Consider the following 13,482-nt stretch of genomic DNA (forward strand, 5'->3'; position numbering starts at 1 on the left):
TGCTGTGTTGGCCTTGCGAAGGGAGACCGTCGCAAGACACTTGGAACTTCGCTGAATAAAGTTTCCTTTACAGGCGTCTAAGTGTGGCGACTTCCCTAACAGAACGAAGACCTTAGCAAGGCCTAGTAGGCAATGCCTCTTACGACGACTACCACTGCAAAGTGAGCAATTGTGCTCTTTGCTCAGTTTGGACCTCACCTCGACATCCTGCTTAACCTATAGAGGGGGCAATTGTGAGCTCCCGGAAAGAACGCTGAGCAGAGTGTTCACCTCAATGCAGGTGGCTTTTCGTAACCGAATCAAAGTTGCGCAGCACACGAGACTGGTTAGGACTGCCTTCGGTAGCGTTTGGCAAGGTGTGGAAACGTAGGTTTCCAAGGCAGAGGACAGCGTGTCGCCTTGGACTCTGCACGCCAGGAAATGTTAACAAGGGCCTACACGGATGCCTGTTTCTCAGCAGGTCGGGAGGAGACGTGTGGTCTTGAGTGCAGTTGCATGGCAAACAGTGCGGAGGCCAGAGTTCTGTGAGAGCCGACAGCTCTCCTCGCTCTCCATTTAAGCCCGAAGACGGTGGAGAACTCACGGAAACCGCGGCAGGCAAGACCTGACCGGCGGCCATTTCGCCACTACACTGAGGCCAAGGGTCGCCTTGCAGTTTCCCAGGACGAACGTGGGCTGCAGGATTAGCTCTCCTCCAGAGTTGCAAGAGCCCTGCTTCTCAGGCTAAAATACTCGCTTCCTACACGGGCGTAGGGGCAGAGGACAGATGCTGGGCAATAGCAGGGTCTTGCCAGCAGCCCCTGAGAAATCGGGATCCAAGCTTCCAAAGGGAAACACCTGCTTCTGTATGCAGTGTCACCTAGCCCTGTTAGCAGCAAACCTAAGTCCCTGCAGTATTGGCGCTGCAAAGGTTGACCATCGCCAAACAATGGGAACTTCGCTGAATAAATTGTTCTTTCAAGGCCTCTAAGTGTGGCTGGTTCCTTAACACAGGGAAGGCCTCAGCCAGGCGTAGTTGGCAATTCCTTTTACGAAGACTACCAGTGTAACGTGAGGAATTGTGCTCTTTGCTCAGGTTGGTCCTCACTACGACTTCCTGCTTAACCTAGAGAGGCGGCAAGTGTGAGTTCCCGGAAAGATCGCTGAGCAGAGTGTTCACCTCAATGCAGGTGGCTTTTCCTCTCTGAATTCAAGTGGCCCAGCACATGAGACAGGCTCGGACTGCCTTCGTGAGTGTTGGCAAGCTGGGGCAACGTAGGTTTCCAAGGAAGAGGACAGCGTGTCACCTTGGAGGCTACATGCCAAGAAGTGTTACGAAGGGCCTGCACGGCGGCCTGTTTCTCAGCAGGCCGGGAGGAGACGTTTGGTCTTGCGTTCAGCTGCATGGCAAACAGTGCAGTGGTCAGAGTTCTGTGAGAGCCGACAGCTCTCCTCGCTCTCCATTTAAGCCCTAAGACGGTGGAGAACTCACGGAAACCGCGGCAGGCAAGACCTGTCCGGCGGCAATTTCGCCACTACACTGAGGCCAAGGGTCGCCTTGCGGTTTCCCAGGACGAACGTGGGCTGCAGGATTAGCTCTCCTCCAGAGTTGCAAGAGCCCTGCTTCTCAGGCTATAATACTCGCTTCCTACCCGGGCGTAGGGGCAGAGGACAGATGCTGGGCAATAGCAGGGTCTTGCAAGCAGCCCCTGAGAAACCGGGATCCAAGCTTCCAAAAGGAAATGCCTACTTCTGTATGCAGGGTCACCTAGCCCTGTTAGCAGCAAACCTAAGTCCCTGCAGTACTGGCGCTACAAAGGTTGACCATCGCCAAACAATGGGAACTTCGCTGAATCAATTTTTCTTTCAAGGCCTCTAAGTGTGGCTGGTTCCTTAACACAGGGAATGCCTCAGACAGGTGTAGTTGGCAATTCCTCTTACGACGACTACCAGTGTAACGTGAGGAATTGTGCTCTTTGCTCAGGTTGGTCCTCACTACGACTTCCTGCTTAACCTAGACAGGCGGCAAGTGTGAGCTCCCGGAAAGAACGCTGAGCAGAGTGTTCACCTCAATGCAGGTGGCTTTTCCTCACTGAATGCAAGTGGCCCAGCACATGAGACGGGCTCGGACTGCCTTCGTGAGCGTTGGCATGCTGGGGCAACGTAGGTTTCCAAGGAAGAGGACAGCGTGTCGCCTTGGAGGCTACATGCCAAGAAGTGTTACGAAGGGCCTGCACGGCGGCCTGTTTCTCAGCAGGCCGGGAGGTGACATGTGGTCTTGCGTTCAGCTGCATGGGAAACAGTGCGGAGGCCAGAGTTCTGTGAGAGCCGACAGCTCTCCTCGCTCTCCATTTAAGCCTGAAGACGGTGGAGAACTCACGGAAACCGCGGCAGGCAAGTCCTGTCCGGTGTTCATTTTGCCACTACACTGAGGCCAAGGGAAACCTTGCGGATTCCCAGGACGAACGTGGGTTGCAGGATTAGCTCTCCTCCAGAGTTGCAAGAGCCCTGCTTCTCAGGCTAAAATACTCGCTTCCTACCCGGGCGTAGGGGCAGAGGATAGATGCTGGGCAATAGCAGGGTCTTGCAAGCAGCCCCTGAGAAACCGGGATCCAAGCTTCCAAAGGGAAATGTCTGCTTCTGTATGCAGGGTCACCTATCCAAGTTAGCAGCAAACCTAAGTCCCTGCTGTATTGGCCCTGTGAGGGGAGACCATCGCAAGACACTGGGAACTTCGCTGAATAAAGTTTCCTTTACAGGCATCTAAGTGTGGCAACTTCCCTAACAGAACGAAGACCGTAGCAAGGCCTAGTAGGCAATGCCTCTTACGACGACTACCACTGCAAAGTGAGCAATTGTGCTCTTTGCTCAGTTTGGACCTCACCTCGACATCCTGCTTAACCTAGAGAGGGGGTAATTGTGAGCTCCCGGAAAGAACGCTGAGCAGAGTGTTCACCTCAATGCAGGTGGCTTTTCGTAACCGAATCAAAGTTGCGCAGCACACGAGACTGGTAAGGACTGCCTTCGGTAGCGTTTGGCAAGCTGTGGCAACGTAGGTTTCCAAGGCAGAGGACAGCGTGTCGCCTTGGACTCTGCACGCCAGGAAATGTTAACAAGGGCCTGAACGGATGCCTGTTTCTCAGCAGGTCGGGAGGAGACGTGTGGTCTTGAGTGCAGTTGCATGGCAAACAGTGCGGAGGCCAGAGTTCTGTGAGAGCCGACAGCTCTCCTCGCTCTCCATTTAAGCCCGAAGACGGTGGAGAACTCACGGAAACTGCGGCTGGCAAGACGTGTCCGGCGGACATTTCGCCACTACACTGAGGCCAAGGGTCGCCTTGCGGTTTCCCAGGACGAACGTGGGCTGCAGGATTAGCTCTCCTCCAGAGTTGCAAGAGCCCTGCTTCTCAGGTTAAAATACTCGCTTCCTACACGGGCGTATGGGCAGAGGACAGATGCTGGGCAATAGCAGGGTCTTGCAAGCAGCCCCTGAGAAACCGGGATCCAAGCTTCCAAAGGGAAACGCCTGCTTCTGTATGCAGGGTCACCTAGCCCTGTTAACAGCAAACCTAAGTCCCTGCAGTACTGGCGCTTAAAAGGTTGACCATCGCCAAACAATGGGAACTTCGCTGAATAAATTGTTCTTTCAAGGCCTCTAAGTGTGGCGGGTTCCTTAACACAGGGAAGGCCTCAGCCAGGCGTAGTTGGCAATTCCTCTTACGACGACTACCAGCGTAACGTGAGGAATTGTGCTCTTTGCTCAGGTTGGTCCTCACTACGACTTCCTGCTTAACCTAGAGAGGCGGCAAGTGTGAATTCCCGGACAGAACCCTGAGCAGAGTGTTCACCTCAATGCAGGTGGCTTTTCCTCACTGAATGCAAGTGGCCCAGCACATGAGACGGGCTCGGACTGCCTTTGTGAGCGTTGGCAAGCTGGGGCAACGTAGGTTTCCAAGGAAGAGGACAGCGTGTCGCCTTGGAGTCTACATGCCAAGAAGTGTTACGAAGGGCCTGCATGGCGGCCTGTTTCTCAGCAGGCTGGGAGGAGACGTGTGGTCTTGCGTTCAGCTGCATGGCAAACAGTTCGGAGGCCAGAGTTCTGTGAGAGCTGACAGCTCTCCTCGCTCTCCATTTAAGCCCGAAGACGGTGGAGAACTCATGGAAACTGCGGCAGGCAAGACTTTTCCGGTGGACATTTCGCCACTACATTGAGGCGAAGGGTCGTCTTGCGGTTTCCCAGGATGAACGTGGGCTGCAGGATTAGCTCTCCTCCAGAGTTGCAAGAGCCCTGCTTCTCAGGCTAAAATACTCGCTTCCTACACGGGCGAAGGGGCAGAGGATAGATGCTGGGCAATAGCAGGGTCTTGCAAGCAGCCCCTGAGAAACCGGGATCCAAGCTTCCAACGGGAAACGCCTGCTTCTGTATGCAGGGTCACCTAGCCTAGTTAGCAGCAAACCTAAGTCCCTGCTGTATTGGCCCTGCGAAGGGAGACCGTCGCAAGACACTGGGAACTTCGCTGAATAAAGTTTCCTTTACAGGCGTCTAAGTGTGGCGACTTCCCTAACAGAACGAAGACCTTAGCAAGGCCTAGTAGGCAATGCCTCTTACGACGACTACCACTGCAAAGTGAGCAATTGTGCTCTTTGCTCAGTTTGGACCTCACCTCGACATCCTGCTTAACCTAGAGAGGGGGCAATTGTGAGCTCCCGGAAAGAACGCTGAGCAGAGTGTTCACCTCAATGCAGGTGGCTTTTCGTAACCGAATCAAAGTTGCGCAGCACACGAGACTGGTTAGGACTGCCTTCGGTAGCGTTTGGCAAGCTCTGGCAACGTAGGTTTCCAAGGAAGAGGACAGCGTGTCGCCTTGGACTCTGCACGCCAGGAAATGTTAACAAGGGCCTACACGGATGCGTGTTTCTCAGCAGGTCGGGAGGAGACGTGTTGTCTTGAGTGCAATTGCATGGCAAACAGTGCGGAGGCCAGAGTTCTGTGAGAGCCGACAGCTCTCCTCGCTCTCCATTTAAGCCCGAAGACGCTGGAGAACTCACGGAAACCGCGGCTGGCAAGACCTGTCCGGCATCCATTTTGCCTCTACACTGAGGCCAAGGGTCGCCTTGCGGTTTCCCAGGACGAACTTGGGCTGCAGGATTAGCTCTCCTCCAGAGTTGCAAGAGCCCTGCTTCTCAGGCTAAAATACTCGCTTCCTACCCAGGCGTAGGGGCAGAGGATAGATGCTGGGCAATAGCAGGGTCTTGCAAGCAGCCCCTTAGAAACCGGGATCCAAGATTCCAAAGGGAAAAGCCTGCTTCTGTATGCAGGGTCACCTAGCCTAGTTAGCAGCAAACCTAAGTCCCTGCTGTATTGGCCCTGCGAAGGGAGACCGTCGCAAGACACTGGGAACTTCGCTGAATAAAGTTTCCTTTACAGGCGTCTAAGTGTGGCGACTTCCCTAACAGAACGAAGACCTTAGCAAGGCCTAGTAGGCAATGCCTCTTACGACAACTACCACTGCAAAGTGAGCAATTGTGCTCTTTGCTCAGTTTGGACCTCACCTCGACATCCTGCTTAACCTAGAGAGGGGGCAATTGTGACCTCCCGGAAAGAACGCTGAGCAGAGTGTTCACCTCAATGCAGGTGGCTTTTAGTAACCGAATCAAAGTTGCGCAGCACACGAGACTGGTTAAGACTGCCTTCGGTAGCGTTTGGCAAGCTGTGGCAACGTAGGTTTACAAGGCAGAGGACAACGTTTCGCCTTGGAGTATACACGCCAAGAAGTGTTACGAAGGGCCTGCACGGCGGCCTGTTTCTCAGCAGGTCGGGAGGAGACGTGTGGTCTTGCGTTCAGCTGCATGGCAAACAGTGCGGAGGCCAGAGTTCTGTGAGAGCCGACAGCTCTCCTCGCTCTCCATTTAAGCCCGAAGACGGTGGAGAACTCACGGAAACCGTGGCAGGCAAGACCTGTCCGGCGGCCATTTCGCCACTACACTGAGGCCAAGGGTCGCCTTGCAGTTTCCCAGGACGAACGTGGGATGCAGGATTAGCTCTCCTCCAGAGTTGCAAGAGCCCTGCTTCTCAGGCTAAAATACTCGCTTCCTACCCGGGCGTAGGGGCAGAGGAGAGATGCTGGGCAATAGCAGGGTCTTGCAAGCAGCCCCTGAGAAACCGGGATCCAAGCTTCCAATGGGAAACACCTGCTTCTGTATTCAGGGTCACCTATCCCTGTTAGCAGCAAACCTAAGTCCCTGCAGTACTGGCGCTGCAAAGGTTGACCATCGCCAAACAATGGGAACTTCGCTGAATAAATTGATCTTTCAAGGCTTCTAAGTGTGGCTGGTTCCTTAATACAGGGAAGGCCTCAGCCAGGCGTAGTTGGCAATTCCTCTTACGACGACTACCAGTGTAACGTGAGGAATTGTGCTCTTTGCTCAGGTTGGTCCTCACTAAGACTTCCTGCTTAACCTAGAGAGGCGGCAAGTGTGAGCTCCCGGAAAGAACGCTGAGCAGAGTGTTCACCTCAATGCAGGTGGCTTTTCCTCACTGAATGCAAGTGGCCCAGCACATGAGACGGGCTCGGACTGCCTTCGTGAGCGTTGGCAAGCTGGGGCAACGTAGGTTTCCAAGGAAGAGGACAGCGTGTCGCCTTGGAGGCTACATGCCAAGAAGTGTTACGAAGGGCCTGCACAGTGACCTGTTTCTCAGCAGGCGGGGAGGAGACGTGCGGTCTTGCGTTCAGTTGCATGGCAAACAGTGCGGAGGCCAGAGTTCTGTGAGAGCCGACAGCTCTCCTCGCTCTCCATTTAAGCCTGAAGACGGTGGAGAACTCACGGAAACCGCGGCAGGCAAGACCTGTCCGGCGGCCATTTCGCCACTACACTGAGGCCAAGGGTCGCCTTGCGGTTTCCCAGGACGAACGTGGGCTGCAGGATTAGCTCTCCTCCAGAGTTGCAAGAGCCCTGCTTCTCAGGCTAAAATACTCGCTTCCTACCCGGGCGTAGGGGCAGAGGACAGATGCTGGGCAATAGCAGGGTCTTGCAATCAGCACCTGAGAAACCGGGATCCAAGATTCCAAAGGGAAAAGCCTGCTTCTATATTCAGGGTCACCTAGCCTAGTTAGCAGGAAACCTAAGTCCCTGCTGTATTGACCCTGCGAAGGGAGACCGTCGCAAGACACTGGGAACTTCGCTGAATAAAGTTTCCTTTACAGGCGTCTAAGTGTGGCGACTTGCCTAACAGAACGAAGACCTTAGCAAGGCCTAGTAGGCAATGCCTCTTACGACGACTACCACTGCAAAGTGAGCAATTGTGCTCTTTGCTCAATTTGGACCTCACCTCGACATCCTCCTTAACCTAGAGAGGGGGCAATTGTGAGCTCCTGGAAAGAACGCTGAGCAGAGTGTTCACCTCAATGCAGGTGGCTTTTCGTAACCGAATCAAAGTTGCGCAGCACACGAGACCGGTTAGGACTGCCTTCGGTAGCGTTTGGCAAGCTGTGGCAACGTAGGTTTCCAAGGCAGAGGACAGTGTGTCGCCTTGGACTCTGCACGCCAGGAAATGTTAACAAGGGCCTACACGGATGCCTGTTTCTCAGCAGGTCGGGAGGAGACGTGTGGTCTTGCGTGCAGTTGCATGGCAAACAGTGAGGAGGCCAGAGTTCTGTGAGAGCCGACAGCTCTCCTCGCTCTCCATTTAAGCCCGAAGACGGTGGAGAACTCACGGAAACCGCGGCAGGCAAGACCTGTCCGGTGGCCATTTCGCCACTACACTGAGGCCAAGGGTCGCCTTGCGGTTTCCCAGGATGAACGTGGGCTGCAGGATTAGCTCTCTGCCAGAGTTGCAAGAGCCCTGCTTCTCAGGCTAAAATACTCGCTTCCTACATGGGCGTAGGGGCAGAGGATAGTTGCTGGGCAATAGCAGGGTCTTGCAAGCAGCCCCTGAGAAACCGGGATCCAAGCTTCCAAAGGGAAACGCCTGCTTCTGTATGCAGGGTCACCTAGCCTAGTTAGCAGCAAACCTAAGTCCCTGCTGTATAGGCCCTGCGAAGAGAGAGCGTCGCAAGACACTGGGAACTTCGCTGAATAAAGTTTCCTTTACAGGCGTCTAAGTGTGGCGACTTCCCTAACAGAACGAAGACCTTAGCAAGGCCTAGTAGGCAATGCCTCTTACGACGACTACCACTGCAAAGTGAGCAATTGTGCTCTTTGCTCAGTTTTGACCTCACCTCGACATCCTGCTTAACCTAGAGAGGGGGCAATTGTGAGCTCCCGGAAAGAACGCTGAGCAGAGTGTTCACCTCAATGCAGGTGGCTTTTCGTAACCAAATCAAAGTTGCGCAGCACACGAGACTGGTTAGGACTGCCTTCGGTAGCGTTTGGCAAGCTGTGGCAACGTAGGTTTCCAAGGCAGAGGACAGTGTGTCGCCTTGGACTCTGCACGCCAGGAAATGTTAACAAGGGCCTACACGGATGCCTGTTTCTCAGCAGGTCGGGAGGAGACGTGTGGTCTTGCGTGCAGTTACATGGTAAACAGTGCGGAGGCCAGAGTTCTGTGAGAGCCGACAGCTCTCCTCGCTCTCCATTTAAGCCCGAAGACGGTGGAGAACTCACGGAAACCGCGGCAGGCAAGACCTGTCCGGCGGCCATTTCGCCACTACACTGAGGCCAAGGGTCGCCTTGCGGTTTCCCAGGACGAACGTGGGCTGCAGGATTAGCTCTCCTCCAGAGTTGCAAGAGCCCTGCTTCTCAGGCTAAAATACTCGCTTCCTACCCGGGCGTAGGGCAGAGGAGAGATGCTGGGCAATAGCAGGGTCTTGCAAGCAGCCCCTGAGAAACCGGGATCCAAGCTTCCAAAGGGAAACGCCTGCTTCTGTATGCAGGGTCACCTAGCCCTGTTAGCAGCAAACCTAAGTCCCTGCAGTACTGGCGCTGCAAAGGTTGACCATCGCCAAACAATGGGAACTTCGCTGAATAAATTGTTCTTTCAAGGCCTCTATGTGTGGCTGGTTCCTTAACACAGGGAAGGCCTCAGCCAGGCGTAGTTGGCAATTCCTCTTATGACGACTCTCAGTGTAACGTGTGGAATTGTGCTCTTTGCTCAGGTTGCTCCTCACTACGACATCCTGCTTAACCTAGAGAGGCGGCAAGTGTGAGCTCCCGGAAAGAACGCTGAGCAGAGTGTTCACCTCAATGCAGGTGGCTTTTCCTCACTGAATGCAAGTGGCCCAGCACATGAGACGGGCTCGGACTGCCTTCGTGAGCGTTGGCATGCTGGGGCAACGTAGGTTTCCAAGGAAGAGGACAGCGTGTCGCCTTGGAGTCCACATGCCAAGAAGTGTTACGAAGGGCCTGCACGGCGGCCTGTTTCTCAGCAGGTCGGGAGGAGACGTGTGTTCTTGCGTTCAGCTGCATGGCAAACAGTGCGGAGGCCAGAGTTCTGTGAGAGCCGACAGCTCTCCTCGCTCTCCATTTAAGCCCGAAGACGGTGGAGAACTCACGGAAACCGCAGCAGGCAAGACCTGTCCGGCGGCCATTTCGCCACTACACTGAGGCCAAGGGTCGCCTTGCGGTTTCCCAGGACGAACGTGGGCTGCAGGATTAGCTCTCCTCCAGAGTTGCAAGAGCCCTGCTTCTCAGGCTAAAATACTCGCTTCCTACCCGGGCGTAGGGGCAGAGGACAGATGCTGGGCAATAGCAGTGTCTTGCAAGCAGCCCCTGAGAAACCGGGATCCAAGCTTCCAAAGGGAAACGCCTGCTTCTGTATGCAGGGTCACCTAGCCCTGTTAGCAGGAAACCTACGTCCCGGCTGTATTGGCCCTGCAAAGGGAGACCGTCGCAAGACACTGGGAACTTCGCTGAATAAAGTTTCCTTTACAGGCGTCTAAGTGTGGCGACTTCCCTAACAGAATGAAGACTTTAGCAAGGCCTAGTAGGCAATGCCTCTTACGACGACTACCACTGCAAAGTGAGCAATTGTGCTCTTTGCTCAGTTTGGACCTCACCTCGACATCCTGCTTAACCTAGAGAGGGGGCAATTGTGAGCTCCTGGAAAGAACGCTGAGCAGAGTGTTCACCTCAATGCAGGTGGCTTTTCGTAACCGAATCAAAGTTGCGCTGCACACGAGACTGGTTAGGACTGCCTTCGGTAGCGTTTGGCAAGCTGTGGCAATGTAGGTTTCCATGGCAGGGGACAGTGTGTCTCCTTGGACTCTGCACGCCAGGAAATGTTAACAAGGGCGTACACGGATGCCTGTTTCTCAGCAGGTCGGGAGGAGACGTGTGGTCTTGCGTGCAGTTGCATGGCAAACAGTGCGGAGGCCAGAGTTCTGTGAGAGCCGACAGCTCTCCACGCTCTCCATTTAAGCCCGAAGACGGTGGAGAACTCATGGAAACCGCGGCAGGCAAGACCTGTCCGGCGGCCATTTCACCACTACACTGAGGCCAAGGGTCGCCTTGCGGTTTCCCAGGACGAATGTGGGCTGCAGGATTAGCTCTCCTCCAGAGTTGCAAGAGCCCTGCTTCTCAGGCTAAAATACTCGCTTCCTACACAGGCGTAGGGGCAGAGGACAGATGCTGGGCAATAGCAGGGTCTTGCAAGCAGCGCCTGAGAAACCAGGATCCAAGATTCCAAAGGGAAAAGGCTGCTTCTGTATGCAGGGTCACCTAGCCTAGTTAGCAGCAAACCTAAGTCCCTGCAGTACTGGTGCTGCAAAGGTTGACCATCGCCAAACAATGGGAACTTCGCTGAATAAATTGTTCTTTCAAGGCCTCTAAGTGTTGCTGGTTCCTTAACACAGGGAAGGCCTCAGACAGGCGTAGTTGGCAATTCCTCTTACGACGAATACCAGTGTAACGTGAGGAATTGTGCTCTTTGCTCAGGTTGGTCCTCACTACGACTTCCTGCTTAACCTAGAGAGGCGGCAAGTGTGAGCTCCCGGAAAGAATGCTGAGCAGAGTGTTCACCTCAATGCAGGTGGCTTTTCGTCACTGAATGCAAGTGACCCAGCACATGAGACGGGCTCGGACTGCCTTTGTGAGCGTCGGCAAGCTGGGGCAATGTAGGTTTCCAAGGAAGAGGACAGCGTGTCGCCTTGGAGGCTACATGCCAAGAAGTGTTACGAAGGGCCTGCACGGCGGCCTGTTTCTCAGCAGGCCGGGAGGAGACATGTGGTCTTGCGTTCAGCTGCATGGCAAATAGTGCGGAGGCCAGAGTTCTGTGAGAGCCGACAGCTCTCCTCGCTCTCCATTTAAGCCCAAAGACGGTGGAGAACTCACGGAAACCGCGGCAGGCAAGACCTGTCCGGCGGCCATTTCGCCACTACACTGAGGCCAAGGTCGCCTTGCGGTTTCCCAGGACGAACGTGGGCTGCAGGATTAGCTCTCCTCTAGAGTTGCAAGAGCCCTGCTTCTCAGGCTAAAATACTCGCTTCCTACCCGGGCGTAGGGGCAGAGGACAGATGCTGGGCAATAGCAGGGTCTTGCAAGCAGCCCCTGAGAAACCGGGATCCAAGCTTCCAAAGGGAAACGCCTGCTTCTGTATGCAGGGTCACCTAGCCCTGTTAGCAGCAAACCTAAGTCCCTGCAGTACTGGCGCTTCAAAGGTTGACCATCGCCAAACAATGGGAACTTCGCTGAATAAATTGTTCTTTCAAGGCCTCTAGTTGTGGCTGGTTCCTTAACACAGGGAAGGCCTCAGCCAGGCGTAGCTGGCAATTCCTCTTATGACGACTACCAGTGTAACGTGAGGAATTGTGCTCTTTGCTCAGGTTGGTCCTCACTACGACTTCCTGCTTAACCTAGAGAGGCGGCAAGTGTGAGCTCCCGGAAAGAACGCTGAGCAGAGTGTTCACCTCAATGCAGGTGGCTTTTCCTCACTGAATGCAAGTGGCCCAGCACATGAGACGGGCTCGGACTGCCTTCGTGAGCGTTGGCAAGCTGGGGCAACGTAGGTTTCCAAGGAAGAGGACAGCGTGTCGCCTTGGAGGCTACATGCCAAGAAGTGTTACGAAGGGCCTGCACGGCGGCCTGTTTCTCAGCAGGCCGGGAGGAGACATGTGGTCTTGCGTTCAGCTGCATGGCAAACAGTGCGGAGGCCAGAGTTCTGTGAGAGCCAACAGCTCTCCTCGCTCTCCATTTAAGCCCGAAGACGGTGGAGAACTCACGGAAACCGCGGCAGGCAAGACCTGTCCGGCGGCCATTTCGCCACTACACTGAGGCCAAGGGTCGCCTTGCACTTTCCCAGGACGAACGTGGGATGCAGGATTAGCTCTCCTCCAGAGTTGCAAGAGCCCTGCTTCTCAGGCTAAAATACTCGCTTCCTACCCGGGCGTACGGGCAGAGGACAGATGCTGGGCAATAGCAGGGTCTTGCAAGCAGCCCCTGAGAAACCGGGATCCAAGCTTCCAAAGGGAAACGCCTGCTTCTGTATGCAGGGTCACCTAGCCCTGTTAGCAGCAAACCTATGTCCCTGCAGTACTGGCGCACCAAAGGTTGATCATCGCCAAACAATGGGGTCTTCGCTGAATAAATTGTTCTTTCAAGGCCTCTATGTGTGGCTAGTTCCTTAACACAGGGAAGGGCTCAGCCAGGCATAGTTGGCAATTCCTCTTACGACGACTACCAGTGTAACGTGAGGAATTGTGCTCTTTGCTCAGGTTGGTCCTCACTACGACTTCCTGCTTAACCTAGAGAGGCGGCAAGTGTGAACTCCCGGAAAGAACGCTGAGTAGAGTGTTCACCTCAATGCAGGTGGCTTTTCCTCACTGAATGCAAGTGGCCCAGCACATGAGACGGGCTCGGACTGCCTTCGTGAGCGTTGGCATGCTGGGGCAATGTAGGTTTCCAAGGAAGATGACAGCGTGTAGCCTTGGAGTCTACATGCCAAGAAGTGTTACGAAGGGCCTGCACGGCGGCCTGTTTCTCAGCAGGCCGGGAGGAGACGTGTGGTCTTGTGTTCAGCTGCATGGCAAACAGTGCGGAGGCCAGAGTTCTGTGAGAGCCGATAGCTCTCCTCGCTCTCCATTTAAGCCCGAAGACGGTGGAGAACTCACGGAAACCGCGGCAGGCAAGACATGTCCGGCGGCCATTTCGCCACTACACTGAGGCCAAGGGTCGCCTTGCGGTTTCCCAGGACGAACGTGGGCTGCAGGATTAGCTCTCCGCCAGAGTTACAAGAGCCCTGCTTCTCAGGCTAAAATACTCGCTTCCTACACGGGTGTAGGGGCAGAGGACAGATGCTGGGCAATAGCAGGGTCTTGCAAGCAGCCCCTGAGAAACCGGGATCCAAGCTTCCAAAGGGAAAAGCCTGCTTCTGTATGCAGGGTCACCTAGCCTAGTTAGCAGCAAACCTAAGTCCCTGCTGTATTGGCCCTGCGAAGGGAGACCGTCGCAAGACACTGGGAACTTCGCTGAATAAAGTTTCCTTTACAGTCGTCTAACTGTGGCGACTTCCCTAACAGAACGAAGACCTTAGCAAGGCCTAGTAGGCAATGCCTCTTACGACGACTACCACTG

The sequence above is a fragment of the Pseudorca crassidens genome, chromosome 6 (genome assembly GCF_039906515.1).
Source record: "Pseudorca crassidens isolate mPseCra1 chromosome 6, mPseCra1.hap1, whole genome shotgun sequence".
Classification (NCBI taxonomy): Eukaryota; Metazoa; Chordata; class Mammalia; order Artiodactyla; family Delphinidae; genus Pseudorca; species Pseudorca crassidens.